Source organism: Grammomys surdaster, unplaced genomic scaffold (assembly GCF_004785775.1).
Source record: "Grammomys surdaster isolate TR1022 unplaced genomic scaffold, NIH_TR_1.0 125807, whole genome shotgun sequence".
Lineage (NCBI taxonomy): Eukaryota > Metazoa > Chordata > Mammalia > Rodentia > Muridae > Grammomys > Grammomys surdaster.
The window spans coordinates 2,163,036-2,181,249 of NW_021620638.1; the positions used below are offsets into that span (position 1 = coordinate 2,163,036).

Here is an 18,214-nt window from a genome sequence, read left to right on the forward strand (position 1 = left end):
TAAAGAGACTAAGGGAAGCCTTCCGTAGAATTCCACAGGAAGGTGAAACCCGCTAAAACCTTGTAGATGGAAGACCGATATCTTAACAGGCTTTGGAGGAGCGGCTAGTCCCAGGCCCGCCCACTGCCTCCTTTCTGAGCCGTCTACTGGTCGTCCCAAGACGGACAGTTCTGCAAACCAACCCTCCTTCTCCTCTGCTAGTATTCGCGGTTCCGGCAATCGGTAGCGTCTTTGCGTGACCAGCGTGTTGACGTCACGACAAGGTCCAGCCCCGCAGCCCCGCCCCAGCCCAGCCGGCGGGGACCGCGGAGCGGTGTCTACAGGCCAGCGGGCGGCTCGCGCCGCGGAGGAGGTAGGCTATCTTTCCGCGCCCTGCGGGGCAGGTCGCAAAGCCAAATACCTGGGGTCCCGGGGTTCGCCGGGCTCCCCAGACCTTTCCTAGGCCGCGGGGCCTGTGGGTGCAGCGGCGGAGCGCGGGAGGGAAGCCGGCCTCGGGCCCACTCCCACACTCACCAGGAGGTGGGTGGTCCAGCCTCGGCCCCATATCATGCACCTCCATCAAGACCGAGGTGATATGCGGGTGTAGGCCGGCATCTACTATCTGTTACTGGCCTTGTGCCTTCGTCAAGAAAAGCCCTGATATAACAAAACAAAACGAAAATTAATGCATGAGTCATGAATGTTCTAGCCACGGTTTCAGCTCTCCACTTTGCCCACTTATTCTGCCTTTAGTTTTTAAAAATCTCAGTAGGGTTCTTTTCTTCCTCTTTTGGTTGGAACATGGGTGGGCATTGTGGAACTTTTCCTAGTGTTCTCTTAATATGGCAGTTGTAAAGGCATTTGTCTCTCTTCACAGATGGAATCCATCACTTGACCCAGTACTAGTTTGGGTCAGGTTAGTAAGGGTGAATGAATACAGTAACAGGTCTGACTTCTCAATGTACTGGAGTTACTATAGCATGTCCCGTCTGATGTTTTTGTTTAAGGGTCCTAACTGTAATTCCCATCTATGCCTCATCTGTCCATCATCCACTTCTAGAGCAGGATTTGATGGAAAAAAACAATTAATAGTATTTTGGCTGTATTTATGCATAAGTAAAACGCTAGATAATCATGCCCATGAAGGGACAGTGTATTCTGTGCCCTCCCTACATAATATTCATACACATGTAATGTTTAGTACTGTAAGGAGGAATACATTTTTCTTTGAGATCTTCCTGTCTCAAATATGAACCTTTAAAGATTGCATTATCAAATGCATTAAAGAAATGGAATTAAAACTGCTCCCAGGACTTTTCTTCTCAGGACAGTGATTATCATTTGGATTTAATCATTAGATGGTTTATATGATGCCACATGCTGTTTTAGGTGTTGGAAATTGAGTATTGAACACTAGATAAGGTTTCTGCCCTCAAATTCCTTTGATTTTGACAAAGGAACAGATATGTGCAGAAAAAACCATGATTTTAGATAGGAATGAATAATAGAAAATGTGACAGTAAGGTTCATTGGTGTGGCTGTGGGGTGTGGGATCTGGATGTCCCTGAAGAGGGGATGCTTTGGATGAGGCCTGAATGTTTAGAGTGATCTAGTCAGGGGAAGAGCAGGAAGTATCTGTCCAGTTACAGAGCAAAGGCTGGAAGAGCAAGCGGAGTGGGAGGAGAGTCCAGCAGGGCTGTGTCTGTAAATGGTGGGATGGTGAAGTGACTGAGCTGATCTGGGTTGGGCAATGCTGAAGAAGGAACAGGCATCCCACGGAAGTGCAGACTTCAGATTCCTTCAGAGGCACTCAAACTCTCAGCGGCTTTCTATTTATTTTGATTATGAAATCATTAATTGTTTTATATTTTTCTCTTTGGGGGTCCTCTTAAGGAAGAATGTCTCTCTATTCCCTAGTACTGTATCCCACAGGTATTTTCCTTTTCACTGCTTCTATATGCAAGACTCAAACCCTCTGCTTATCTTCAGCTGTCAGTCATTTCCCGGACAGTCTTTACCTGCTTTCCCTTTGGAAAGCCCTGGCAGGCAGTTTTGCTCTGTCCAAACAGGTGGCTGAGCAAGTGTAATTGTAGGTAAGTAGGTGAGCCTTTTCCTCTTAGAACTTGTATTTCTAAGGATTACTGTATCTTTATTTAGTTCCTGCAGTTTTCTGGGCGTGGCACATGCATTCTGTTCTTTCAGACATTGCAAATACTAAACTTTGCATCAATGAAGAAAATGTACACTAAGTTCCCCCAGCTAGACTGATGGATGTCATTAACTTTACTCCAGGTCCACTTCACCGTGCTCCACCCCTTCTCTCTGAAGCACGTAGCAAGATCTGCAGGTTGATCGTGCTTCACATTTTGGTCCTGATGATGCATTTTGTAATTCATATGCTGGACCCTTTCAGTGGAGAAGGGGCTCTGGAACTATAGATACACAGCAGTTTCCAAAATCCAACACATAAAATGCCAAGAATGCCAAATGCTTATTTCCAAATTTTCATGCTAGTCTTTTATTTATTTATTTTTGGTTCTATTTTCTTCTTGAAAATCCCATAGCAAAGAGTGTCTGTAAATATCACAGTACAGCATCTAGAAACTAAACTCATGTTTTTAAACTCACAGAAGACAATTTCCAGGATGGGGCAGTTTTTTTCCTTAGACTAAAATAAAGCTCTTCTAGTTTTTTTCCTCTTTTTCTGAAGAAGTGTATATCAGCACTTTACATGCCCTTCCTTTTTGTTAGAAAGCTATCATTTGTAAATGACTTCCAGTGGCTTTCAGTGACTCCCAGTACAGTGGTGCCTGTGGCCTGTCAGTGACTCCCAGTACAGTGGTGCCTGTGGCCTGTCAGTGACTCCCAGTACAGCAGTGCCTGTGGCCTGTCAGTGACTCCCAGTACAGTGGTGCCTGTGGCCTGTCAGTGACTCCCAGTACAGTGGTGCCTGTGGCCTGTCAGTGACTCCCAGTACAGCGGTGCCTGTGGCCTGTCAGTGACTCCCAGTACAGTGGTGCACACTAATACCAACTATATGCAAAGCTCTGGGAGGGGAAATCCCAAGTTGTAGGCCAGCCTGCGCAATTTAGCAAGACCCTGTCTCCTGATTAAAAAAATAAAAAAAAGGCAGAATTGTAGCTCAGGGAAAGAATGTCTGAGCAGGCCTGTGTTCAATCCCCAGTACCTCTGAAACAATTTTAATTCATTTTAATTTCAGAAATATTGGAAATGTAAAAGTTGTTACTATTTTCCTAACCTAATCTTATTCTTAGATATGAGGTAGTACAGCATGCAATTTGCTGGTCCTTTGTTTCTGGTAGCAAGTAGAGTTTTCCCATGATTGAGGGAAGTACTTGGGTCAGCTCGGTGATGTAATTTTTCTCATGCTACTTTAAAAAGGTAGAAGCCATTTTATAAACTTTATGTGGTTGAGGAACCAGATCGTTAAATGGTTGAGAAATAGTGTAGGTTGTCCTGAATTTTAAAAAGAACCATTGTAAGGTTCTCTTATTCGAAGAACTGTATTAGATTAATAACAGTAAAGTTATAAAAATTAAAATTGGTAGGTTAATTTGCTTTTGGGTGCCTTTTTGAGCTGATGTCAAGGTGGAAATTGTGTTTAATAGCTCTAAAATACTATAAATAGAATTCTTAAATGTCAGCAGATCTTTACATTTATGCAAAAGAACTTTTCCATTTGAACTCAAAATATCAAAACTGTATGTTTAGAGCAAATCTCACTGTCTGGAAGGATGTTCATGGAGCCGAAGTGCACATTCTTAGATCTAGGCTCTCCGCATCAGACTCTACCTTGTAGGCATCTGGACTCTCCAGTCATGGTGAGGCCTGGGCCCCAAACAGGGACCCTGATCACTTCTGTGTCACTGCCATGTTCTGCTTGATGACTGCCAAAGCTCTAACTATGCCTAGCGTCTACCCCAGTGTTGGACTCTTTAATAAAACATTTATTTCTCTTCTCTTCTTGATGGAAACTTCCTCTTTTCTCAGAAGCTTTGGAACACTTTCTTTGCTGCATGTTTTATCCTCATTCTTTGTTCATGTGTTACCATAGATGCACCCTCATAGCTCTGTTTCTAAAGTTTAAAAGACTTCATCTGCATGGTGCATGGTGTGGATTGCAGAGCGTTGAGCCTTCTAGTTTTATTTGCACTTTCATTACCATTTTTGCAAGAAGTGCTAGTACGCTTTTCTTGGCTTTGATTCCTCAGAACCGTCTTCCGTTCCATCTTGGGTCTGACATAGTCTCCAGCGGGTCTCTTTTGAGAATCTTAGATCTTTAGATGTAAATGTTAAGCACATTGCTACTGAAAAACTTGTGTTAAAATAGTTATAATCATTAACATTGTTAATATTATAGATGGAAATGCTGGAGTCTAGAGAGACTGGCCTCGGGGCTCTTGGACACGAACCTGGGACTGGTCAGCACGGCTTTTGCTACAGATTGTCACAGCTCAAGCTTTTCTGGTTGTTCCCTTTCTTTGTGAACAGACTTAGATATAGAAGATCCTTCTTTTCTTGTGGTGAGTGGAGACCCAGCCTCAGTTCTCACTAGGGGTTTTTGACTCAGGCTGTTTAAGTCTGGAAGGTCTTGCTTGTCAGGAGGTGGATTAGGGATGGTTTTCTACTCTGAGTTTGAAATATGTCTCTTCTGTTTTTTCCAGTTTCACAAAATCTACCCCTCTCCCCAGGGTTTTATGACTAATCTTCAGTTTATTAAATGCATGATTTTGTTTAGAGTTTTTAAAGTTTAAGCAGTTACAGATTTCTTGTATTCTATATCTCTTTAGAAGATAGAATTTTCTAGTATTGCATATTATTCAGTATTATAATACACTCTTATTTTTGTTTTAGAAAAATATATTCCATAATTCTTTGAATTAATCATTTCCTGTTTGTTGATTTAATAATCCAGAATCAAGTAGTTCCTTAACATTTTTCTTTTTAACTTATTTTAAACATTTTTAAAAAAAATTTGTGTGTTTGTGTATGTGTGTGTTGAGGTCTGGCTAACTGCACATGTATGTGCAGGCACCTGAAGAGTTCAAAGGAGAACATCACATTGGTTCCCTAGGAGCTGGAGTTGAAATGGTTGTTGGCCACGCCCAGCAGAACTGAATTCATGTCTTCTGCAGAGGCATTATCTGCTCTTCATGCTGTGTAACTCTTCAGCTCCCAGTGCCATTTTTCTGTTCCTATGGTGTTGTAAATTCATCAAAGGGAACAGCAGCTCTTGAGGTGTTAGAAGTTTCTCCAGCAGAGGTAAAATCGCCAAGCCAGGACTTGCTCTGGTGTTGTTGATAGTAATTAGCACAGATTTTCCGTGTCCAGAGGTGTTCTGATGGCCTGTGTTAGGGTTTCCCATCCTCAGTACCACTGATGTATTGGACTAGAAAAGTCTTTTTTATGGAGGCTTTGCATTGTAGGATATCCCTCTAGCCCTAGATAGACAACTATATGGCAAGTGCCTGGCTGTGAGCAGAATTGCATGGCAGTGAGCACCTTCTACTCCCTAATGCCCTGTCCCATTGGGAGCATCTGTTGTCTTTATTCGCCAAACCTCTCTCTAAGTTAGGTTGCAATATTATTGTCCCTATTTCGCAAAACATATAAAAAGGATGAGTAACTTGACCGAAGTGGCAATACTGGGTTGTAAAACCAGGCAGTGCCCCTCTGACCTACCACTGTCAGTTATCCAAAGACCTGGTAATGAGAATGAAAAACAAATGCCAGCAGGAACCAGCTATGTCAGAAGCAAGCACACTGGCTAGGTGGCAAAATGATGAGATGGAGAATATTGCCAGTTGTCTCCTTTTTTTTTTCAAGAGAAACTAGAAGTCTGGGGATTTCACTAGTGAAATGTTCATCTCTGCATACTGACAAGTAATTCCCTGTTTAGGAAGCCAGCAGGTAAGCATAGCCTCTGTTTGGTAGCTGAGGTCCTTTTTGGAGGTCTGTGGTAGAGCTCTGCTGACCTAAGGACATGTGCATCCACTCCATGATGGAAGTCAAGTTGATGGTGAGTAGAGGACTCAGGAGCGCAGAGAGCATGGGCAAGTAAAGCTTCCCACCATAGGCGTTGTCTTATGTTCTTCTTAACCCAAGGAATGTGGAGATTAAAGCTGGCCAGCTACCATGCTCTGCACTTAAGTCTGCTGCTGTTATGGACTGTGAGAACTGCCAGCTTTTACTGCGACAGACAGACATTATTCACAGCCTTTTCTTTTGTGACTTGCACTTGTCTCAGTGCTTAAATAAAAATCTGTCAGGGCGTTGAGAACACTCGGACTCTGGAATTGAGTGCCTTGGTCCTGGAGCAGTGAACCAGAGCTGCACTTCACATTGTTGAAAACCACTTACCCTGGAGTTCGTGTTTACCTTTCTCTGAACATAGAAGTTCTCTGTCAACGATTGTTTTATAAGCCCTGACTTCTCGCTGGCCTTTGATGTTTGCCCTGCCCTTAGGATCCTGGTCTCCTCAGCTCATTCTTATGGGAAAGGTGTCCTCACTCTCTTGCTGGCTTTTCAGCCCTCTTTCACTTGTGCACACACGTGTCCCAGCCTTCCAGTTGTTTCCCTCAGTCCCCTTACCTGGGTTCCCCAGACAGAGGTTGACTCATTCTTAGTGGACATGCTTGTGCTTGGTCCACTTTAGGTTGCCCTTGTCTTCCTCCTCATTGATACACAATAGCCTTTCGGATCATTCAAAGTCAGATTTCTTCTCAGACAAGCCTTTTTTTGATGACATTTCTGGTCGCAAACTGATACTAAACCTTTTTTTTTATATATAGTTAGTTTTCATACTACTTGTATAATTTGTACATGAGTACATAGACAGTATCTTTTCTATCTGACTTTCCCTCATAGCAACTAGCACAGTTTTTTACATGCAGTAGATGCTTAATAAATATGCCCATTTGTTTGGGTTGAGTAGGTCAGAGTCATAAAGTTTATGTGTTTATGCTTTCTGTATATAAATCCCTTTTGTACTATGCTTTTGAATTTTGGAAAGATAACCAATCTAATATATTTGGGAAGGTTAGGTTGTTTTTTATTAATTCTATTATCAAGAATAGATACTGAAATTAGTATTGGGGATAAGCATAGTCATGCATGCAGAAGAATAAGGGCAAGGTCACCCCCTACTATACAGAGTTCATGAGACCCTAGCTCAGGAAAAACAAAATATTATTGGTATATTAATATACCATGTTGAAATTCTAAAAGCATGTAATTTTTTTTTTTTATTTTTAAGTTTAGTTAGCAAGTACCCAGGCTCTATCCTCTCTTTTCCCCACTTCATCTTTTTGAGACAGGGTCTCTTTATGTTGTCCTGGCTGTCCTGGGTTTTATGTAGACTTGTCTGGCCTTGAACTCACAGATATCCTCTTGCCTCTGCCTCCTGAGTGCTAGGAATAAAGTTGTGTGCCACCACACTTGGCCCTCTTTATGTTTATACATTGGTATCTGTAGTTTATAAATCTAACAAGCACATAGAGTGTCTGGCATGTCCACCATTTCTCTATGATGCAGAATTGTTCTCTAGAAAATTTTCTGCTTATGTTTTTGTTTTCTTACTTTTCTTTTTTGCTTTGTTTTGGTTTTGGCAGGGCTTCATGTAACCCAAGATGACTCTGAGGTCCCTGTGTAGCTGAGGATGACCTTCACCTTGGCTCCTCCTGGCCCCACCACTAGAGTGGGTGCTCCTCCACCTGGCTTTCTGAGAGCTTTCGAGATGTAGGCAAAAAAAAAAAAGGAAGGATACTGCATTGTTCCATAGGCGCTTTGGATACTGAGATTCACAAAAGACCTATGAACAATATGTGAAATATGTGTGTGTGTGTGTGTATAACTAAATTGAGGACATTCTTATTTTAGCTTCTGTTTTTAAAAATAGTAATATACTACTATAAAGGTAACTTTGATTTGCCTGAAGTAATTGTCGCCTCGGAGGCTGCTAACCTAGGCCTTGTCACAGAGGCTTATAGCTTCCTTGCAATCTTAACTAGGCCTAGAGTGTTTTCAGCCTCTTCGACTTATTGGTGAATAAACTTACCCATTTCTAGTTCTTTCTAAACTCTGGATGGTTCAGTTCAGTTGTTCTGGCTCAAACTCTCACTGAGCTGACTGACAAAGGCATCAGAATGCAAGCTCGGGAGTAAGCCAGTGCACATCACTCTTCAGTGCTTGCTGCTGCTGCTGCTTGAGTTGCTGCTCTGACATCCCTCAGTGATGGGCTGTGGCCTGGAGTGACAAACCCTTTTCTCCCCAAGTTGCTTTTGGTAATAGTGCTAATCACAGCAACAGAAAACAAGAGAACAGCATGCTGCCTTTTGCTAACACATGATATAGAATAGGTGCATCTTGAATACACTGTGTAAGTAAAAGAAGCGCCACACAAAATATAGCACATTCTTATGAAATATTCAAAACAGATCAGTGTTGTCAGGGCAGGGCAAGGGGGAGGAATAAGGAGTTACTGTGTAATTGCTATGAAATTTCCATTGGCAGTGATGAAAATATTTTGGAACTATATAGAGGTGAAAATTATACAATATTGAGAATATGTTCAAAGCCTCTGAATTGTACACTTAAATTTTATGTTATGTAAAGTCCACCTCAGTGTTAAAAAGAAAGAGGTTTTTTAGCTTATTGTTTTGGAGGGTAGAAATTTGTGGGACTGCGTAAGGGTATCCTGGGTCATGGTTGAGCAGGTGCCTAGAACCCCGAGACTCTGCAGACTCTGCTGCGTGGAATTCTGCGCGAGAACCGGCAGGAGTTCGGTCCCTCCCATCATCTAGGATCCTGAAAAGCAGTCACATCTCCATAGAGTCACATAGGCCAGGCTATAGGCCTCAGTCCCTAGGGATTTACATACTAATGAAGGCCAGAGGGCAGAGCAAATTAAACATGCCTCCCCCAATCCTTCCCCTTTCTCCCTCCCTATATAACTTGGGACTGCCCTGAGTTTTTGGGGGTACGCCTAGATCCATCTATTATCCACCATGACAATAAACCTTTTTGGAACCAAGGACTTCCTCGTGTTACTGGGGCCTGCCGCCGCCAAGGCCCTTAGGCCGCTGGAACCATAGGATCCTCTTCCCTAATGTGGGACCTGCCACGCAGGCAGAAGCCCCTCTGGGGCTTGCGCTGCTGTGGCGGCCTTCTTAAATTTTCCCCACAGAAATTCATGGTCAGGTAACTCAGCTTCTGGCAAAGGTCCCTGAGTCTCTCAGTATAGCAGAGGAATGGTTAGGAAAAAGCTCAGTGCAGAGAAGACCACATGGTAAAACAGAAGCCTCAGGACCCACACCTTCTCTTTTACAATCTTGTGCTTTTTTCAGGATCAACTAGTCCCAGAGAACTGCAGTGCTATCTTTCTCCAGTGAGCCAGGTACCCCTCCAGGCCCTGCCTCTTAATGGTTTCATCATCTCTCCACATTGAGAACCAAGCTGCTAGCACTTGAGCCTTTGAAGGAGACACTCAGAAGCCCTCCGGGATCCAGAGAGTGTTTTGAGGAGGTGGCATGTGAGCTTCCTTCAGCCGTGGATAGGCTGTTGATAGGTGGTAGCAGAATGGATTATTTTAGATGGAACTGAAGTACAACAAAGGTGCAGATCTCAAAACCTGTACAAGGAGTTCGAAGTCCTAAGCACAACTGGAGCAGTAGGGAGGGGAAAGCTTTGTTTCTGAGCACAAGGCAGAACCGGCGGCTTGGAAACTAGAAAGGCTGGATTGTTGGATGAGAGGTACTGAGGAAACGGTGAAGGTGCTGGTGACAGCTGAGTGGGGCTGTGCTCTTCACAGTGAGGATGGTGCCAGCAGCCTCAGAGTCAGCCTTAACACCTTCTCCTGTTAGAGCTGTGAATAAGACCTTACTGATGATTAGCGACTATTCTTAGGTATTTGGAAGTTTTTATAGGTAATGTGTGAATGTCAGAATCTTTGATTTAGTCATTAAAATTTTGGTGTTGTAATTGTTTATCTCTTTCTAAAAATTACAATATTTCACTTCTTGAGAATGTTGCTACTTTAAACTCTCTGCAGACTCCTAATAAGATTTTAGAGATCCTGTTACAGCCAGACATGCTAGAGCATGCCTGTTATTCCTACAGTTGGACTTTTGGAGTGGAGACAGGTTTGAAGTTATCCTCTGGTATATAGCAGGCCCAAGGGCAACCTGAGCTACATGAGACCTTGTTTCTAAGCAAATGAAGGAGGTGGAAAAGAGGGAGGGGAAAAATGAGGGAGGGAGGAAAAAAGAAAGAGGGAGGGAAAGCGGGGAGGACTTTTTACTCTCAGGTGTGCAGTATACTGATTTCTCAGAATATCAGCCTACAGTTGTATTGCGCCTCTTAGTGGTCTTTGTTCTTTTATATGATTTTGTTTTCTGAAGCACAAATTAGCCTGATAAAGATGATCCTGGAATTTGCATTTGATTCGTGTCCTTTGAAGATCTAGTTTCTTCTGTAAGTGTGAAAAACATCTAATGGAAAAACAGAAAGTAACATTGTTTCTTTATTATTTTTTTAATTTAGGCATCTGTATTTTAAGATTGACATCTCTAGCCCACATTCACCAAGATTTCAACTGCAGACATTTGTCTATAGTATAGATTAGAAAATTAGTTTTGAAGCCGTAGCCATCCTGTGTGCACATTGCATTATGGGTAATGGCACATGCAACTTTTACCTGTGAATACTCCTGGTCATAGATGGAAATGGCTTATCTTTTTATAGACATGCTCTAGTTTGTAAAGGAGGAAGGTGGTCTCAAGTGACAGGGGAAGTTGATGTTGAATATTCCCAGGTATTTTTCTTAGTGTCCTTACACTAGAGACACAAGGAGGTAATGAGTTGATTTGCCATCAGCTGAAATAACACGTTCTAGAGTTCTTACCCTACCTTTCAAAGAAACAATCTTAGGAATAGGAACTCAGCTCTCTCTGCTGACTACTCACTACACTGCTTTGTGGAATTAAGCTGTTATTTGTCTGTATTAGAAAAGATAGGCCTGGGAAACATGAATGTGTGATAAACATAGTCTCAATTCTGGTCTTTGGGATGCAAAATAATTACTATAAGAGATTTAACTTTTAAAATAATTCTTTTATTAGTTATTTGATAATTTCATTAAAGAAAATGAATTTTTTTCTCTCTCAAAAGCAATCAGATTCCAAAAATATCATCAAATAAGAGTAGGACCTCATTCTCACTTTCCTGCTTTAGGCTGGGATTGTATCTGGAGTAAGCTTGTGTAGGACTTGGTCATGTGTCACAGTCACTGAGTTTACATTTGCTTCTGCCATCAGTTGTCTGCAAGAACATGGCTCTTAAAATCGTTCTGCTCTTTCTTCCATAGTGTTCCCCTAGTCTTCACCGTTGTGATAGAGTCATCACACTTAGAGCTTGAGCTTGTTAGTTTTTGTGGATGACACAAGATAGAGTCATCTAGAAAGAAGAAACCTTTGTTGAGAAAATGTCTACATTAGATTGTTCTACAGGCAAGACCGTGCAACATTGTCTGGGATAGTGATTGATATGGGAAGGCCTAGCCCATTGTGGGTAGTGCCAGCTTTATGTGGTTTAGGAAGGTATAAGAAAGGTAGCTGAGTGTAAATTTGGAGTACAATGCAGAAGTAAGTAGTGTTCCTCCATGGTTTCTTCAGATCCTGTCTTCAGGTTCATGCTTTAGCCTCTGCCCAGCCCTTGGTCAATGGTAGATTGTGACCTGGGAATTATAAGATCAAAGAAACCCTTTCTTTCTTCAAGTTGCTTTTGGCCATAGTGTTTATCAAAATAATAGAAAGCAAATTAAGGGGCTGGAGAAATGGTTCTGTGGTTAAAAATTCGTGCTGCATTTCCGAAGGATTTGACTTCAGTTCCCAGCACAGTCTCATATGGTATCTTATAACCCACCTGTAACTCCAGCTCCAGGAGGGAGTCAGATATGCCTGGGCTCAGTGTCCACCTGCACTCATGTGCACATACATAGATCCACAAACATACTTTAAAAAATAAACCTAAGAAAGGAAACTAAGATTGGACTGAACACTCAGTTGTCTTTTATTCTCTGCACATTGACCAGTTCTGAGTCTTCTCTGTGTTAGTTGCTATCTGATACAAGAAGAAGCCTCTGATAAGGGTTGAGTGATGAATTAACCTGTGGGCATAGCAATGAGTCATCAGGAGGCATTTTAGTACTATGATTTTTTAGCAAAATAATAGCAGGTTCTTTACTAGGGCCCATGACCTATCTAGCCAGAGGTTCTTGACCTTGTTGACAGTGTTTATATAGCCACAGATTCCTGACCTCTTTGACAGTTATATCCAATTTAAAGAATGGTTAGTAGCTCCTGTAATGTGCATGCCACCAGTGAACCTATTTTATCAGGCAGGGCACGATTGGAGCTTGCAGGGTTCACAGGTGGGTAAGGCTGATGATTTCTCCCCTAGTCACATGCATCTCATCTTCCAGCATTGTGAAGGCTAGCCAGTATGGATGAAGCTTCTAGTTGAGTATCTGCCAAATTTTTCTGTGGTCTATGAATCACGTATCAATCGAGTCTAACTATCAAATTCTGGAGAGTAAACAACAGCATTGACAATAGCCTATAATTGGGAACCATTGAGGCACCAATGGACAGCAACACAAAAAGAGGTGTCTTAGGGCTTCTATTACTGTGCAGAGATACCATGACCATCTTGAGAGCAGTGATGAGGTGTAGCTGTAACATTCTACCCACTTGAAGGCATTCCATGTAACCAGTTCAAAAGTTTATCAGTTCATTAATAGTCTTTTGTAGCCTTTTCTTTTTGTTGTTGTTCTTAAAGAATAACATTAAAAAAAACATTGTGCATGAGTGCGTGTGTGTGTGTGTGTGTGTGTGTGTGTGTGTATGTGTATGTTTGTGTAAGCTTATCATGTGGTGGGATGCATGTAGAGGTTAGGACACAATTTTGTGGAGTTTGTTTTCTTTTTGTACCTTTGTATGGGTTCCAGTGATTGAACTTGGGCTGACATGCTTGAGTTTCATGTTGATTGACTCACTGAACCTCCTCATTGACCTTTCCCTTCTTAAATTTGTTATTCAGCCAGACCTTTTCATTACATTTTATGTTAGGCCTTTATGCCTTTTTCATTTTGAAGAGTATTCACACTGCTGTACTTGACTGTTGTGTTGACTGTTCGTTCACTGCTTTTGCTCACAAGTCTAGGAAAGTTGTCTGCGATCGATTACTTCCTTATAGCTACATAAAGGTTAAACATTTATAGTGGGGAATATTGTATTGTTATTATATGTTTATTGCAACACAATGTATGATATCATGTGAGCTTGTTCCAGCATTGGTCCAGGCGCTGACTGTCAAGTCTCTCCTCTATGGAAGTATATTATCCCCCAACAGAACTTAACTTGTGTAAGAGGTAATACTTTGAGATTATTCCTCATAAATTTAAAATACTTACTAGCATCTACTAATGTTTCTTGCCCAAATAATTCTTGCACTGAGAATTGGAAACTTGACTTTTCTAATTTTACTCCTCCTACATGTTTTTCTGACTTCCTGCCTACCCTTAATCTGTTTTTACAGGTAGCCGTACTCTTTTAAGACTGTCTTCCAGAATGCATTCCAGCCATGTTGTCATTACATCGATGCCCATACTGTCTTTTAAGGCAACCTGCACAAAAATTTTTTTAAGTCATGATATTTTTTTTACCCTTTTAAAGAAATCATTATCTATAAGAATATTGTAAAAGTGTTCTCCACAAGTTCTAATGGATACATGGATAGAAATCCTTTGATATTTCAATTAGCATACAAAATACTGGATTTTATTATTACGTTTCCATACATTGTTGATGTATGAAGATCATCTCTCTACCCCTTCCTCCAGCCTCTGACGCCCTCCCAGCCTCAGATTCTTATTATACTTACATCCATGATCCATCTTAAATTAGTTTTTTTACATGATACAAATTTGAGGTTGAAATTCATTTTTTTTTCAAATTTTATATGGTTATCTTAGCATACTTTTCTGAAGACAAACTTTATTTCTCTGCTTCATTGCTTTGCTATCTTCATCAAAAGTCAGATGCCCATATACATGTGGATCTATTTGGGGTCCAACTATATCCCATGCTCTGTTCATTTATTTTTAACCTAGTGGCATCTGTCTTGATTACTGAAGCTTTGTGGAAAGTGTCTTCTAATTTTGCTCTCTTTCAAGATTACCTGAGGCAGTCTCATATTTGTATTTCTTTTACACACACACACACACACGCGCGCACACATACACCACAAACCACATACTGAGGTTAGAAGAACTACATTGTTTATACCTTCCATGTCTTCTCTACAAACCCTCCCATATACCCCTTCTTGCTCTTTCAAACTCATGATCTTTTTTTCCTATTACTTGTTGTCACATATGTGTAGACATACATAAATTTCTAAATACACACACATATTTCTAAATACACAAACATAACCTGCTTAGTCTATATAATGTTACTTATATGTCTGTTTTCAGGGGTGACCATTTTGTACTAGATAACCAATTGGTTTACTGTTGCCTGGAAAAGATGATTTCTCCTGCTCTCAGTATTCTTTAGTTTCCTATAGTTCTTTATGTAGGGTTGAGGTCTCCTGGGCTTTCTCGATCTATGTTTTCTATCCATTGTTAGCATATCCATTGTTACTGTCTATGTTGACATCAAGGCAGTCATGATGAGACTTTCTGGCTGTAGATTCTGACATTCATAGTAGACAGTCTTGCAGCAATTTCCCTGGTCCTCTAGCTCCTACAGTCTTTCTGCCCCCTCTTTAGCATCAATCTTGATTACATTTGAGAATGTTTTTAGGTGTGTCCCTTGGGACTAGGCTCAACATTTTGATTGGTTGTGGTTTTCTGTAATGTCTCCATCTGTTACAAAGAGACATTTCCTTGATGAGAGGTGAGCACTGCACTTATCTCTGGGTATAAGGGCAAATATTTAGAAGGTAGTTAGAGATTATGCTGGTTTAGTAAACTGACTGCCACTAGGAACCAGGGCAAACTCCCTGTTTGTCTTCATAGAAAGGCAAACTGGCATTTTTATAAAATAATGGATACATAGATAGAAATCCTTTGTTTGTCAGTTAGTATATAAAATAACAGATTTTATTATTACATCTCCATACATTTTGGTCCTTATCTTCCACCACTTGATGGTAGTGTCTGTTTACTGTTTGGGTGTTGTCACTTGTATGGAAGATGGGGTTGAAGTTCACCTCCACTTTGTACCCAGCACAGGGACTGATGTAGTATCATGGCCTGGAAGATGTAAACAAGTCCCTGGAAGCAGGACGCATCTTTCTGTACTCTCTCCTGAGGATGCTACATAATAAGTAGGATAATTTTGCAGGCTCTTCTGATTCAGGAGGCAGCGAAACATATGAGCATGTGGATTTCTCCAGGTTACTCTGTTGATACATCTGTTAAAAGCAGGTGTCCTTTCTGACAGAGGGACCACTCCAGCAGCGATTGCAGATATACAACATGCCACACTGCACAGTGCTTGCTTTCCCTGCATGACTGGACCTGTATTTTGTAGAAATTTTATAGAAACTGATGTGTGTCATTTAGCCTATCCATGGTTTACAGATTTTACACTGTCACTTCATGTCTTAGCCAAATCTTCCTTGAGAAGAAACCATTAGCACTTCCTAGAAAAAAGTAGGCAGTAAAGCAAATATTTTCAACTTTGTAGACAGTTTTCTTTTCTTTTTTCTTTTCTTTTTTTCTTTCTTTCTTTTTTTGCAGATATGCATTTCTGCTATTAAAGCATGCAAGCATCCAATGCAATACAAATGGCACAGCAGAGTTCTGCTAAAACATACAGAAACATGCTTTGGCTGATGTGAACAAAATAATTAGTATAGCGACTTTAAATGTTGGTATCGTATAGCTTGTCTCTGTGCTCTTGCCATCTCTCATGATAAGAAAATGCTGATGGTTTCCCTGGTCTAAGGAGCATGGCAGACAGGGCAGACCTAACTTTAAGACAGTTTGAAATCAAGATGCATGAGGCAGAGTTGCTTATATGTGAATTAGAAGACCTGTGAGCTTCAGAATAAATAAAACCTGTTTTAAGTTTTACTTAATTTGTCTGCTCAGCCTAACTGTAACAGTAGCTAGAATGCTGTTGACCTAATTGACAAAGAAATCATGTGAAATTAGTTTTAAATTTTAAAGCATTGTTTTTCTTTCACAGCACACTGAAGTTGATTTCTACAGAGGTTTCAAAATGTTTTGCTGCTTTGCTGATTCTGAGGAGACAAGGAATCCAAACATTAAGCTAATGTTCTCCAGTTTGGAGGGAAATAAAAGAGAGCTGTATAGATTTTTGGACAGTTGTAAAGAATCTAACAGTAAGATGTGTGGACTTAGTTCCTCCTGTTTTAAACATTCTGTGTACAAAGTACATTTAAGAACTGAAGAAAAAATAAAAAAAGAAAACTCATCACCCATAGGTAATCTTTGCTAGTGTCTGATATATTTCATGAGTAATTGTATGGTCAAATATATATACACATGTATGTGCTCCACTTAGCATTAGAGTTTGAAGCCAATTAGTAAAACGTAAGTATTATCCTAAGTCATTACAAAGGCTTGGAAAGGATACATTTAAATCAGTGTTACATGTAGCAATTTGTCTAATTATTTCTTTTGTTAAGTAGCAGGTTTGTTTTCTAATTGAATTACAGTAATTTTATGATAACTTTAAATGGAGATGGTATTGAAAGGCTACACATATGTGTATATGCAAATGCAGGTAAAATATTTTAGTTTAAACAGTTAACACTTTACTGAAACTACCAAGTGAATACAGTTTATCATAAAGTAAACACAACTGTGTTATTACTCCTTGGGTCAAAAAATAGAACTTTACCAAGTTCCCTAAACACATTCCCGCTTTGATCTTCTAGTCACTGTGCCCCACTCTTTCTTCAATGCAACCACTACCCAACCTCCAGTGTTACAGATTAGCTATTGCATTAAATGTCGGTGGTTTGGTGAGTTTCCTTTAAAACTCTAAAAGTAGGGTTCCTGTAGCAAGTGGTATATTTTAAGATACCAATTCATGTCATTAAATTGCTTTAAAAATAATATATCACCCCATCGCCTGATATAAATGTATGGAAAGGACTTTAGTTCCTGAGAATGGTAAGGTAGTGAACAGAGCCAAGTGTAAGGAGAGAAGGTGTACCGTGTGAGAGACCACATTGTGTGGGGTGAATCTTAGCCATCTGTTTTCATATTCCGTTTTATTTATCTTAAAGATGCTCCTGGTCTGGACATTGTCAGTAATGTGACAGTTTAGAAAGGTGAGCATACGAATTTGGACACAAGTACCACCCATCTCTGTCCACATTCATGTCCAGAGTAAAACGTGATTGTCAGTGGAGCCAGAAGCACAAGCAGTCCTCCCCCGAGAGAGGTAGCCCTGGACGGAAAGCTGTACTGCTCAGCACTGCAGCCAGCCTTCATTTCTGTTCAGTGGACTTACCCATCCTCCCCATCCTCGAGGAGTCTGCTCATTTGGATACTCCTCAGTGTTATTCTAGGTGAAGAATTCCAGGTCTTTGGAATTAACAATCTGGTGTTTGCATAGTGCTGGACTTTGGGAATTTAAATACTACCTTCTTAAGACAATGCCCAAGAAACATGCTTGTTCGTGAAGTGGTGATTGGGAGTGCTCAATATAGTGATGTCTTTTTTGGTAGAAAACAACTCCTCAGTAGGAACAGTTTTGTAGCTAGTTTATGTGTTTTGCTTCATTCTTTGGGGAGATGTGTGGAATATGGCTTTGTAACCTGTGGAAGTAACAAGATCATGGAGAGGTACCTGCTGATGTGGCTAGGAAGCTGGCTCCTGGTTCCCGAGAATGCTTTGGTATTGTGCAGAATACCCTAGCTTCACCTTTTTTCTACTGCAACTTTGTTTTCTTCGTTGATAATCTTTTCCAAGCAGCCATTTAGTAACATTGAGTGAAATATTACTATTTTTCATATTATATATCTTTATGTTATAAAATATATTGTTATTTTGTATATTATACCATAATATATAACAACATATTATACTAAAATATGTATTATACTTTATATAATACATATTTTTATATATTATTTTACTTCCTCTTTGTTTCTGTCTAACAAATGTCTATGT

At 40.5% G+C, this 18,214-nt stretch overlaps 1 protein-coding gene across 2 annotated transcripts in view; it reads left to right on the forward strand.

The window, feature by feature from the left end:
• Nucleotides 1-243: 243 nt before the first annotated feature.
• Nucleotides 244-18,214, forward strand: part of Stard3nl (STARD3 N-terminal like) — a 35,171-nt gene continuing 17,200 nt past the window's right edge. Inside the window, exon 1 of one of the 2 annotated variants that reach the window (XM_028789262.1) lies at nucleotides 244-352. The gene's annotated coding sequence lies outside the window, so the exon portion shown is untranslated. Of the gene's footprint in view, nucleotides 353-16,321; nucleotides 16,414-18,214 lie in introns of those variants that run through there. The other variant, XM_028789263.1, reaches the window with a different exon arrangement.